Source organism: Rosa chinensis, chromosome 1 (assembly GCF_002994745.2).
Source record: "Rosa chinensis cultivar Old Blush chromosome 1, RchiOBHm-V2, whole genome shotgun sequence".
NCBI lineage: Eukaryota > Viridiplantae > Streptophyta > Magnoliopsida > Rosales > Rosaceae > Rosa > Rosa chinensis.
In genome coordinates this window covers 3,790,039-3,803,847 of record NC_037088.1, presented here as the reverse complement: position 1 = coordinate 3,803,847, position 13,809 = coordinate 3,790,039, and positions in this window count along the sequence as shown.

Here is a 13,809-nt window from a genome sequence, read left to right as displayed (position 1 = left end):
TTCATCTCATTGCCCCATTGCCGAAGCACTAGAACAAGTCCCTTACACAACTTCATTCATGGCCTAAACTAAGGACCAAGAAGCCACATTTCATGCGAAGCGCAAACACGATCCCAACTACTAAGACCAAGCCGACTACCCCAACAAATCCCACAAGCTTCTAGTCTCTGACAACAATTCTCAAAGAAAACTCAAGAACCAGAAAATTTGAAGAGTAATTCCGAAGCTGAATTACAAAGCAACGCAGATTGCGAGGAGGACGAAGAGGAGGAATACGACGATGAAGAAGAAGAAGACAATGAATTAGACTCATCCATGGTGGATCGCAAGGGGAAGGGGATTATGAGAGATGATAAGGGCAAAGGGATACTGATAGAAGATGAAGATGACAAGGAGGATAGCGACGACGACTCTTCCAGTGACGACGGTGGAAGAAAATTCGACGACGATGATAGTGATTTGTCCAGGATCCTCTTGCGGAGGTCGATTTGGAAGACATTATTCCTTCCAGGACTCGGAGACGGCAATTTCAACCTGATGTAAGCTGAATCGTTTAACGACGAGGAGGAGGATAGCGATATGGAACACAGTACCAGTAATTGAATTTTAACTACACGATAAAGGATCTTCGAGGTCTTCAAGATCAGAATCAGCATTTGCAGTTGAAAACTGACCATTCTCCCTATAATTTGTAGTTCAATTCTCACATGGGCTCTCCTAAAACTACACAAATATGAACCAGCAAACCCCAAAATCCAAAATCAAATTCAAAAACACAGAACACATGCACCAGCCAATCTCCAACAATCAGGTTCGAATTCGCAAGCGAAAATTGAAAAGAGGAACCTCAAATAGGACGAAAGAATTCACCTATTCCTTACCAAAATTTGAAAAAACCACAAAACTCAAAGACCTAAATCGGAGAATCAATTCAATAGTTGAGAATTGCAGAGAGAGCAGCCAAGAGAAGAGAAGAAGAGAAGAGAGTAGTGAAACGATGCTATGTTTCAACATTTCAGTCAACGTCAACCTAGAAGGAAATGGGTGCTCTAGTTTGGCTAAGGAAAAGAAAGTGGATTTAGAGAGAGGAAAAAGAAGAAGAAGAAGGAAGGGAGAGGATAAGAGTCTCATGGATGCAATTGTTCATCTGGGTTCATTAAACCCAAATTTTTTTTTTTTAATTAGTTAATAGAGAAAGACAATCTTGTCATTGATAAAAATATCACATGCTTGACATGTTAGCTTTTTAACGGATACTTAACAGAAGTTGGACGGAGGCAACACGTTGATATCAAAATATGAGTTCAGGTATCACATTGGTAGAGTTGTGAGTGTGGGTATCAAATTGGCCTTGGCATCTAAGTTTAGGCACTGATAGTGAATTTTTCTCTAATATTTTTTGTCAACAATTGAAAGATTTTAGAAAATTTAACCATTAAATAGTGTTTGCTTATTTATTTGTTTCTTTAACCACTATACTAACTGTTGGACTAAAAATTAATAGGAAAAATTACTGGCCCCCCCTGAACTATTAGAGCTTCGACAGTTTAGTCCATGTTATCTCAATTTTAACAAATTAATCCTCAGACATTCAAATCTCACACAATTTGGTCCTTCCGTTAACTGTCCGTCCAAATTGGCTGTTAACTGGGTTAGTTGGCAGTTTTATCCATGACAACTCAGCTGAACGCATGCCATGTCAATGGAAAAATCAAGAGGTCACCCTTGTACTTTATGTTCCCTCTTCTTCACTAAAAGAAGATCAAAATCCCTCCAAAATTGAGATCATATTTCCCTCCATATTCACAGATTGAGTAATATTTCTGTAAATTGAAGCATCCACAATTTTGAAGCATAAATGGAAGGAAAAAGTTCAAAACAAACATTCACCTACATTCATAATAAACCGAAAAATACATTGTATCGTCAACATTAGCAAGCCATTGAACAAAGCTCTAACTTAGCAAAAACAAACATCAGAGCATTACATCCTCCAATTGTTCAAGTACTAATATGTTTGGAGTTAAATTTAGCTCTAATCATCTTATCAAAAGATTAGAGCTAGCAACCATGTGACACAGAGCAAAGTTGCCCAAAAACAGGATGCCTAAAACGTTTTGCTTGGCTAGCTAATATTAGATCCCATATGTACAACTATTTTCCAGCTCCTTGATGGTGTTGCAGCCTTCTTGGTTGATGCATTGGAACCTTATACAGACCTTGAACTTGTTGGGGCAAATCCAGCTTGTACATGCCTTGAACTTTGCCGGGTAGATGCAGCTTCTACATGCCTTGATCTCTTTGGGGCAGACTTGTTTGCTTCCAACCTTGATGCCTTTAAGGCAGCCTTCTTTTTCTGGAGACAGCAACCTTGCATTAGAAGTATACTTTAGACCATAGTAGTAGTACATACAAAATCAAGGAAAAGAGAGAGTGTATTATTACCCTTTGAAACTCAGCCCTTTCTTTGGCTTTCTGCCTCAACTCATTCTTGGTCATGGGTGATTTTTTTCCTTCCTTGAACTGCAGCATACAATGAGGAAAGTAAATAACAATTCAATGTAAGCCAAAACCAATAATTGCCTCAAGTTTGAAATACAAGTTACCTGATTTTCAAATGTTTGTCCTTCTTGTGTATTGAGCTTTCTCTTCTTATTAACAACAGCAGCCTTTTCCTTTAGTGGCAAATGTCTTTGACATGTTTTCAAATTGTGAACTACTTGCTTACAATTGCTGCACCTTAGGGATCTTTGCACCCTTCCAAGTTTAACACCACCTTCCTGAACGTTTTCTGAAGCATTCTTAATTCTTGCTATTTTGGGCCTACCAGGCTGCCTTGGATATTGTGGAGGCAAAATAGGAGGATCTTTAGTTCTTGACCACAAATTCATGCTATTTACAGGTTGGATGAGGTTGTTGTAGATACTCATATAGGTCTTCTTCAAATAACATGCTGCCACATAATCATCTGGATCATGCCTCTTTAAGTAAATGACAGAGATAGCATACTTGCAAGATATTCCGGACAAGTCCCACCGCCTACAAGTGCATGTCCTCATGCTTAAGTTGACCACATTCTTCAACCCCTCAATATTGTCTACCTTAGCAATGTCACCACCATTAAATGCAGTCTGTTGTAGCCTTCAACTTATTCTTCTCTATAACCACCCTTGGCTTTGGACAAATATTGCCATGATAAGCCTCCATTTTTTCCTTCCTCATTGTAACTCTCTTCATTAGCTTCACTCTCAACTCTTCAAACATGGTCATTGGTGGCTTGCCCCTGGCCTCCAATATCCAACTATTAAAACTCTCACAAAGATTGTTTATCATTATGTCACAGTTCCCATCTGTGTTGAAATATGCTCTGCACCAATGTCTTGCAGGCCTCTCTTTTGCTACAACGTACCATTAACCATTTCATAACATTAAATTCAGTTTAGTGTTATCAACATATGAACATTCATAATAAAGGATTTTCAAGTACCTATAAGCCACTTGTATGCATCAAGGTCAAGGGCCTTCATATCCTCCATCTCCTTTTGAAATTGTAAGGCAAAGTAGTTGATTTTGCACAAGCCCACATATGATCTTTCATCACTTTTCGTGGAAATAACTTCATAAAGTTCGTCCACATGTGCCGGACACAAAATCTGATCTAAGCCCTTGGAACAACCTCTTTAAATGCAGGTATGAGACCTTTTTGCTTATCACTAATGAAGGTCCATCCTCTTCCTTCATGCTCAATGTTCATATCAAAAACCATTAACTCTAGAAACCACATCCATGAATCCTTGCTTTCTGCCTCAACCATAGCATATGCTATCACCCATGATGTGTTATTGGCATCAATACCAACAGCTGTCAATAGTTGACCCCCATAGCAACTCTTCAGATGTGCACCATCTAAACCAATAACAGGTCTGCAACCAGCCTTAAAGCCATTCTTGAGAGCCCCCAAACAAATATACATTCTTTTGAATACTGGAAGGTTGCTGGTATTGGGGAAAGCACACTTAATATCAATTATAGTGCCAGGATCAACCCTCTGAAGCTCTCTTCCATAATCTCTCAGCCTTGCATATTGCTGAATTATGGATTCTTCTACTTCCAAAAGAGCAGCCCTCTTGGCTCTATAAGCAATTGACTTTGAAACCCTTGCTCTAATGCTAGTTGACATTGTCTTAGCTAGAGATTCTGCATCACCAAACATTTAGCACACATGTTACAAATCAAAAACATCACCAAAACCTCATTAAGTAACACCAAACATAATTTCATTAAGATAAATACCTGGTTTTCAGAATTTATAGCATAACCCAACTCTTCATCATCTGAATCCTCAACACCAAACATGTCCTCTTCATCAGACCACTCTTTTAAACTTTCATCTACATTTAACCTGCCCACAAATCCAGCAGATTCTGGTCTTATTGCAGCTGGATCAACATCTCCTTCACTCAACCATTCATCATCATCATCCACCCCGTAGTGGTCGTACTCCTCATCATCTGCACAAGGATCATAATCACTACCCTCATCCTCTTCACTATTTTCTTCATGCCTACCAAATTCCTCACTTCCATATTCTAGACCACCAAATTATTGACGTTCTGATAGGACCAAAAAGTGTGACAATATTATTGAATATGTGCCCCATTTTAGCTTTGTTTCTCCCTTAAGTTTAGTGTCTTGAGTCAGTAAGTCATTTTGAGAGTCTTGTTGAGTGTTTGGAGTGAAATAGGCGAAAAAAGTAAAATTCGTGAAAAATCCTAGCTGGATCAGGATTCCTAACTGTCAACTGTTTTTGCGGTCTTTAACATTTTAATTCCCTTTATTTTCTCTAGAAAATTCAGATATTCTCCTGCTTGTTGTAGGAAACGTTGCCTGGTTGAACTCTTGGAAACAGCAATGATGGAGTCATAAAATAAAGCATTAAGATATTTGACCAAGCAATGAAGAATGGAAATAAAGAAGAAAAGACGTTTTCAGTTGAGGAATAAAAGAGAAAGACGTTTCAGCTAGAAAATAAATAAGAGGAAGACGTTTTTCAGTTGAGGAATAAAAGAGAAAGATGTTTCAGCTGAAAAATAAATAAGAGAAAGACGTTTCAACTCGGAAATTAAAGGAATTGCCCCATTATGAGAGGAGTTAAGGCCATAAAGGAGACGTTTCAGTTGGTAAAGCCAACCAATGCTCCCCTATAAATAGGCAACGTCCAGAACTGAATTTGCATCACTTCCCAGCCAAGATCACTTCCTGGCCAAAAACCATTCCAAGACTGCCCAATTCACTCCTTAAACTTTCATCACCTACAAGACCGTGACACCATCCATCCATCAATCTACAAAGCTCTAAGGCGCTAAGTCAAGGACGCTCCACCACCATCGCAGAGACGAGTTCATCACCGTGTTGCTAAGTCGCTGAGGAAAGCTTCAAAGTGTAACTATGACTCTACTTACAATTTTTATTTCGGTTTTGTGTGTTTCAATTTGCAAGTTGTGTAATTGGAGACACGGAATTTTCAGAATATTTTTATTAATATTTTTGAGATTTTCAGTTTATTATTGAGTTAATTTCGAGAATTCTTTTATGATGCATGTTACAATCTTGTGCCCTTTTACGTGTTTAGGTAATTTTCAGAGTTAGGTTCATAAGTTTACATGCTAGAATCACGCTGAGTGTTCTTGTGTGTTTGCTTAATTTGCCAAGATTAATTGTTATTTGTTAAGACGCTGAGTTAAACAAGTAGTAATTAGTTCTAACAGGTGGTAGAAATCATGCTTTAATGATTAAATGATTCTGGAAATTACGTGTTAAATTCTATGTGTAATGGTTAATTTGCACGTGTGAGTTGATTCAAGGGTTAGATAATACTACTAGTTAAGAGAATTACGCTGAGTGTTTTCAAAAATTAGTAGTATTAGGCTTGGTAAGGACTTTTCCGATCCAAGCCTACATTAGAATGAATCAGATAAGTGGATTGATCCGCTGAGGCTTTTCATTTGAGCTCTTATCTAGGCATTAAAGATGGGCACATTTTTGTAGCATGTTGAAATGAATTTTTTGTTTTTACACTTAGTAATTTTCGAGTGGTATTGGTCTAGGTTAGGGAAGTCGATCATTGTATATAGTTTTATTTGTTTTGTTTTTATTTTAAGTAGATTAGAAACCAAATTCAAAACCCCCCATTTTATTCTTTTATTTGTTAATTGACCTTTTTGTGTAGGTGTACCCTACAATCCCCGGACTGAACGATCCCTGCTTATCCTATACTGACAACTACATTTTGCAGGGTTAAATTGTGAGGCTATTTCAGCCGCATCAATTTTTGGCGCCGTTGCCGGGGATTGTTAAAATCCCTTACACTTAAAGTGTCATCGATTTTGTTGTATATAGAATGCATGCTAATTTTTGTACTACACTTGTGGAATGGTGACAAATTACGATTTCGGTTAGGCCAAGCTTTAATTGTGATTTAGTTTAAGTTTTATGAGTGTTACAAAATTAAGCATGTCTTTTATCACTGTTGTACAATTTGTAGAAGTTTTTTTTTTTACCATATTGTAAATTGAATGTGTTTCACTTAGATTTTTTTTTTTTCAGCATGTTGTAAATTGTATGTGTTTCACTTAGATTTTTATACTTAGGTTATGAATTTAGCTAAATACTTAATTGTTGTAAGTGTGTAAAATCGTATGAGTAGACTAGGGCCCTTTTGTTAATATTGGCCTAAACCCTTCATTAGTACCTTGCTCAGGTCTCTTGAGGTTGAGGGCGGCCTTTATTAGCACTTGGAGAACGGTCTAACACATAAGTTAATTTCCCAGCTGAGTAAGGGGCATACGGATGGTGTCTTAGGTTGAGACCCTGGGTGATGGGTTCAATTGGATCTCAGAGATACTATAGAATGAGCCTAAACCACTATGTGGGAGTAGCCGATAGGGGCCTAAACCTCAATGAGGGAGTAGCCTCCGTAGTATCACTAAAATGAGTCCTCCCTCTCACTTACCTCTTAATCTGGCCATTCTGCCTTCTGAAACAAAGGAAAGAGACTTGTGTCTGGGCGACTATCCCTATATCGTATCTCACCAATAGTAGCGGTTTCTATTGGGCTCGACTTACAACTTGGAATCAATTGAGATATTAGCTAAGTTTATAACAAACTTTAAAAAAAAAAAAAAATGTTGTGTGACCTGCTTAGGGTATATTGGATTAAACATGACCTTGTCGAGGGTAGCTGTTCTATAGTCCCACTGCACAAGGAGGTCCTATGTTCCAGTACCTAAGTATGTAAATGTAAAAGTAACTTAGAAAGTAGGAAGGACATAATGTTTGTATTCCTAACCTTGTATATGTTACTAACACTTGATCTGGTGAGTCCTTTGTGGAGCACACATTGGAAGAGATACCCCTCCAGGAGGCACCCAAGGAATGAGCACGTGTGAACAAGGAGAAAAGTCCAGGCTGAAGAACTATAAATATTAAGCGCTGCATGGTAGGCAACCCATTTCAAACGAAGCTGTGAAGGAGCCATCAACGAGAGTTTGACATTTCTATCCCTTCACTTGCTTAGGTTGAATTGTACTTGTGTCTTTGTTTGTTTGTTTTACCTTTCCCTTATTTTCGTAGCCCCCCACATTTAGGGTCTATATACCATATTTTTTTGCCTACATTGAGACAATGTAGATTCTAAGTGTGGGGTGGGTTTACACCTTTATTTTAGTTCCAAAAAAAAAAAAAAAAAAAATGAAGTTGGTTTTATAGAGTCTTTTTGTGTGTTTGAGTCTTAGGATGCCTCTAACGTCTAGGATGAACATGTCTCTGAATTCATGGCTGAAGGTTTTGACAATCAAAATAGGACTTAATTGAATTCTGTGGTAATCGACGTTGTGATCCTTGTATGAAGATTTGAGATAGGATTGTAACTTGGTTCATTAAGTATGCTAGGATTAAGTCTGATTCATTTGACCCTAAGTGAGTTGTTGAGCTAAAATACTTTCTTTTTGAGTGCTTAATTGATAATTCTAGAATTTCATGGCTGTATTTGCAAAACCTCATCATTCTTTGAAATCCAATGATCATGTGCCATAGATTTTAATGGACTAGAGAGTACTAGAACTCGACTGTTGTGACTGTCAAAACTTGTATGCCATAATATGCCCTGATCCTGGATAGGATAGAAGGCATTAGGGTAACCACCATAGCCAAACAAGCATGTGTCCCCAATTGTGCCCGTCGTGGGACTCCTTAGAATGAACCCCTTTGAGCCTACGTTTAAAACCTTTGTTTCATCACCCTCACTACCCTACCATGAGCTTAGTACAGGATATCTCTACCCTTGTCTTGGGGACTTAGTAGAGCATGACATAGTATGTAGGGGTGACGATGAAAGACAAGTGTGGGGTGGGGAAAATCCAAGAAAAAAAGAAGAGAAAGAGAAAGATAAAAAAATTTCCGTAAAAAAAAAAAGAAAGAAAATGAAAATGAAAAAAAAAGAAAGAAAAATGGCAAAAGAAAACTCTTGGGAAATTGTTGAAGTGTGGTTTTGGACTTTCAAATTTGTAGAAGGCTCAAAGTTGAAAATTATGCCTTTGTCCATTCCCATGTTGGTTAGAGTGAAGGTTTGGCCCAAAACAATGATATTTGGCCTACAAAAATGATGACATAAGGTGGTGCTTATATGCTCTGCTAGGTCCTTAGGATTTTTGTATCCTTAATCTTCATTTCGAAAACCCTAGTTTAGCCCCATTACAACCTGTTTTAAGTGCTGACTTGATCCTTGAGATGGGCAGCCTTTGGTTAGTGGAGTCAGGTACGCAGTCGAGCTTATGGTTTAGGTCCACTTGTGCACTTAGTCATTTCTTGAGGTCTTTAAAAATTCTTCACAAAATGCGTTTATTGATGAAATATGCAAGTTGTTTGTTGCCTTACAATTTGTTCTCTTGCATATACTTGAGTGTGAAGTTTTTAAGCATAGCCATTTCTGAGAGAAAAATCGAGAGTATGCCCTGTGAGTTTGGATTGGACTTGTTCGAAACATGCTATCATTCACTGTATAACTTAAGTTCTCCATATCTTGCTTAGTCATATGAATGTCACAGGTTTATTAACCATGGAATTATCTATGCAATTTTGATTAAGTGTTTAACGTGAAAGCCATGAGTTTGGAGTCTCTGAGACAACAATTAGGGGAAGTAGAGTCATTTACTTGTTTTTTGTCGAGTCGTTGTTTTGTTTTGTATTTTTGTTTTGCTAAGGGACTAGCAAAAGCTAAGTGTGGGGTAGTTGATAGGACCAAAAAGTGTGACAATATTATTGAATATGTGCCCCATTTTAGCTTTGTTTCTCCCTTAAGTTTAGTGTCTTGAGTCAGTAAGTCATTTTGAGAGTCTTGTTGAGTGTTTGGAGTGAAATAGGCGAAAAAAGTAAAATTCGTGAAAAATCCTAGCTGGATCAGGATTCCTAACTGTCAACTGTTTTTGCGGTCTTTAACATTTTAATTCCCTTTATTTTCTCTAGAAAATTCAGATATTCTCCTGCTTGTTGTAGGAAACGTTGCCTGGTTGAACTCTTGGAAACAGCAATGATGGAGTCATAAAATAAAGCATTAAGATATTTGATCAAGCAATGAAGAAGGGAAATAAAGAAGAAAAGACGTTTTCAGTTGAGGAATAAAAGAGAAAGACGTTTCAGCTGGAAAATAAATAAGAGGAAGACGTTTTTCAGTTGAGGAATAAAAGAGAAAGATGTTTCAGCTGAAAAATAAATAAGAGAAAGACGTTTCAACTCGGAAATTAAAGGAATTGCCCCATTATGAGAGGAGTTAAGGCCATAAAGGAGACGTTTCAGTTGGTAAAGCCAACCAATGCTCCCCTATAAATAGGCAACGTCCAGAACTGAATTTGCATCACTTCCCAGCCAAGATCACTTCCTGGCCAAAAACCATTCCAAGACTGCCCAATTCACTCCTTAAACTTTCATCACCTACAAGACCGTGACACCATCCATCCATCAATCTACAAAGCTCTAAGGCGCTAAGTCAAGGACGCTCCACCACCATCGCAGAGACGAGTTCATCACCGTGTTGCTAAGCCGCTGAGGAAAGCTTCAAAGTGTAACTATGACTCTACTTACAATTTTTATTTCGGTTTTGTGTGTTTCAATTTGCAAGTTGTGTAATTGGAGACACGGAATTTTCAGAATATTTTTATTAATATTTTTGAGATTTTCAGTTTATTATTGAGTTAATTTCGAGAATTCTTTTATGATGCATGTTACAATCTTGTGCCCTTTTACGTGTTTAGGTAATTTTCAGAGTTAGGTTCATAAGTTTACATGCTAGAATCACGCTGAGTGTTCTTGTGTGTTTGCTTAATTTGCCAAGATTAATTGTTATTTGTTAAGACGCTGAGTTAAACAAGTAGTAATTAGTTCTAACAGGTGGTAGAAATCATGCTTTAATGATTAAATGATTCTGGAAATTACGTGTTAAATTCTATGTGTAATGGTTAATTTGCACGTGTGAGTTGATTCAAGGGTTAGATAATACTACTAGTTAAGAGAATTACGCTGAGTGTTTTCAAAAATTAGTAGTATTAGGCTTGGTAAGGACTTTTCCGATCCAAGCCTACATTAGAATGAATCAGATAAGTGGATTGATCCGCTGAGGCTTTTCATTTGAGCTCTTATCTAGGCATTAAAGATGGGCACATTTTTGTAGCATGTTGAAATGAATTTTTTGTTTTTACACTTAGTAATTTTCGAGTGGTATTGGTCTAGGTTAGGGAAGTCGATCATTGTATATAGTTTTATTTGTTTTGTTTTTATTTTAAGTAGATTAGAAACCAAATTCAAAACCCCCCATTTTATTCTTTTATTTGTTAATTGACCTTTTTGTGTAGGTGTACCCTACAATCCCCAAACTGAACGATCCCTGCTTATCCTATACTGACAACTACATTTTGCAGGGTTAAATTGTGAGGCTATTTCAGCCGCATCACGTTCATCCAAATACTCTATCTCTATATCAAGAAGACCACAACCTTCATTTTCTTGGACACTTGACTGCTGCCCTATCCCACTTGATTGTTGTTTAGAAGATCCTACTCCTCTACTAGACTGCTGATTTTTTGTTGTATCTATTTCCACCAACTTCAACTTCTATTTTTTGCTTGTATCATGCTCCACCAACTTCTGTTTTCCCTTGTCTTTTGGACCAAGGTCACCAACAATGCTTGCTTGAGTAGGTACAGTCTCCTCAACCTCTCTAATCACGATTCCCTTGCTTCTACTAGGTCTAGGTGAATCAGGTAGCTGTTCAATCACATATGTTGGCTTCCTTCTAGGCTCATCATCAGGAACTCTTCTATAATCACACTACTGCTATGACCTTCATTAAAGAAGAAGTCTTCATACATGAAGATGTCATCATCTTCTTCTCCAAACACACTATGCAGCTCTATGTGGTCCAAGTACAATATGATCAACCTCCAATGTGGTATTGCACTACACATGATCACAACATCTGTATCTGTTTCCAACTTCATCAGCTCAATATCTTCATTACCAACCCTATACCAGTATTCAATCATTATTGAGCTGCCTCACTATGTTATCTACCTCAACAAGCGACATTCTATCTTTGTTGACGTTGTTGTAGAAATCCATCTTCCCTCCAACGTATTAAACGTCCCTTATCCACCCTCTATGATACACTTTCACTGTGAAATAGTTTGGGTGACCTGCAATAATTCAACAGATACCATTAGTCAACATATACCATGAGTCAACATGCCCATTAACTTCAGACCAAAATCAATATACCCAACCAACTAATACTTGCCTCCATAAAGAGCTACAAGCCAAATCGAAAAGGCAGCATAAAACAACGAACAACAATCTCCAGTTTTCCAGTTGTTCACACATGGGAGACAAAAACAAAAGTGGAACAAAACTTTGTTTACTACATGCTACGACCACAACTAAAAGCTGCACAAAAAGTACTATATTAAAAGCCAAACCCAGATTCTCCTACTACAACTAAACCAATATTAAAAGCCAGCACATACCAGCTCTAACAATCACACAGTTTTGCAATTGCAGTTAAATAGCCAACATCATCAAACCATGCATCTCGAAACCCCTAAACCAGTGTAAACCCCCAATTTTTTTTCAAAACCCTAGAACTCGAAACCATAACAATAACCATTTTGAAATAGTAGTAGTCTTTAGAAACCAACAAATATAGTTTAAAATCAGCCCCGAAACCCTTGATATCAAAAATTCCCAATTTCTTTTTCATAAATCCAAAATCCTAGAAACTTGCGATTTTAAGGTAGGGCCAAACGGCTGCCCTTAAGCCATAACCATTAATGAAACCATAGAATACAAGGGGGGACATAGTGCCTAAACCCCAAATTATAATAAACCATAAGAGAATGTCCCAAAATAATATCAGAAGTCTCTACTAATGCTATGTATTCTAATACACAAATTAACAAAGAGTGCACAACTGACTACTCTATTTGCTTTACAATTTTGGTGACATATCGGAAAGATAATCAGAGATTTCATCATTCTCTCATTCTGAAACTCTTGGAACCCACATATCAATGTAGTTAACCACCATGTCGCCACCTCTAGATGTCGGCCTCAGATTCGAATCTGATTGTGGAGACGACACTCTTTGATAGCAGATGAAGGTTTAGGGTTTGATTTTGAATGGCATCAGGCTGATGGGTTGTGTGGGATTACAGAGGCTAGCGCTTCAGAGATTACAAGATTTAAAATTTTAGGTTTTTTTGCGAGATTACGAACTGGGTTACGATTTAGAACGGATCGAAGACTACCGTAATAGGCTAAGGGTATTCGCGACATTTTATAGTCTGAGGTGGCGCACATGGCGTATCCAAGTTACCACGTTACCCAATTAACAACCAATTTGGACGGATAGTTAACGGAATGACCAGATTGTGTGAGATTTGAATGTCTGAGGATTAATTTGTTAAAATTGAGATAACAGGGACTGCACTATCGACACTCTAATAGTTCAGAGGGGGACCAATAATTTTCCCTAATTAATATTTCTAAAAGCGGTTTTGAGATTTGCGCAGAGTTTTCAGGAAAGTAGAAGAAAAGTTTAAGAGCAGTTCTTGTTTCCATGTCTCGTTTGACGACACGTCTTCGTGATTTCGTCATCGGATGGGTAGGTCTGGTTAGTCAGTCCAGCAGTGAAGGTAGGAGGAAGAGTCCAGGCTGAGATAGAGAGGAGCAACAGTGGAGCACTGTTATTCTGCAGAGACGTCTGCAACCACCAATTTGGGCCACCAAGCTTGGCGGAGAGCGTGTTACTCGATCTGGGCTGCAATTCAAATCTGGGTGGAATCTGGGTGCCATGGCGGTCAGGCCAATGTTGCCCAGCATGCTTTGATTTTGGCATTCTTTGACGAGCATGTTTGAAGTTGGTATTGTTTGAAGGCGGAGGGTATCACTATTGGCCTGGTTTGGCCACTGATGCCGGCCTTAGTTCATCGGCAGCGTGCATTGCTGATAAGAAAAGACGAAGTGTTGGCTATTGGGAAACCTGGACCGTGGGCCTATTCTATGTTCTTGGGCCTTTGCTGGTGGGTTTATGGTCTATTTTATTTGTTTTCAATGGTTTGTTTATTGTTTAGAAGTATTTTACTTACAATCAATCCCTATAACATTATTATAGGGAAAGTCGGGCTGAATGCCTATGTCTGCATTGAAAGTGCCTTATTTGTCTTAGAGAGGAGTTGAATGGTTATCAAATGGACACAACCTCCT